Source organism: Phalaenopsis equestris, unplaced genomic scaffold, assembly GCF_001263595.1.
Source record: "Phalaenopsis equestris unplaced genomic scaffold, ASM126359v1 Scaffold000829, whole genome shotgun sequence".
Taxonomy (NCBI): Eukaryota; Viridiplantae; Streptophyta; class Magnoliopsida; order Asparagales; family Orchidaceae; genus Phalaenopsis; species Phalaenopsis equestris.
In genome coordinates, this window is record NW_018165269.1 from 144,164 (window position 1) to 144,985 (window position 822).

The following is an 822-nucleotide window of genomic DNA, read 5'->3' on the forward strand; positions in this document are numbered from 1 at the left end:
CTTAGGCATTACATGCTTTCTCACAAGGTAAATTTTATTTTCAAGAATTAATCCATTGCAATAATTAATGACGCGACCAACACTCTCTGGACGTCTGGCAAGATGGTCAATGATATTATTGCAATTCGACATAACTTTTGTTCCTCTGCGTGCTATCAAGGGACAAATACTAGCAGACTTTCTTGCTGCACACCCATTACCAGCTGGGTCTCCACTCAATGACGAATTACCAGATGAACAAATTCTACAAACAGATTCCTCCAGTGCACAACACTGGGAGATGTACTTCGGCGGTGCTTCTTCAGCCAGAAAAGACAAAGATCAAAGACTTGGGCACAATCATACCAGGAAAAGCAGGAGTTGGTTTGATTTTCATCACTCCAGACAAGGGTATGTTGAGATTCTCGTACCACCTGACAGAGCCTTGCACCAATAATGAAGCAGAGTACGAAGCTTTAATTACAGGATTAGAGTTGGCAATCTTAATGGACATAAAATATATTACCATCTACGGTGACTCCCAACTCATTATTCAACAAATTGCTGGACAATACAGAATTTTGAAGACCAAACTGTCAGATTATTATCAGTACACGATGAAACTGTTGGAGCAGATTCCTTACGTGACTTTCTATCAGATTCCTCGGGTAGATAATACGCATGCCGACGCTCTAACAAAACTCGCTAAAGAACTGGCATGTCCCCCGGAAGATTCTATAGAAATCACAGTACAGAGCAGAAAAGTTCTATCAAAGATTGACATGGAAACCCTACATAAACTCGAAAAAGAAGAAGACACAATAAATGTGATTGTAAATATCA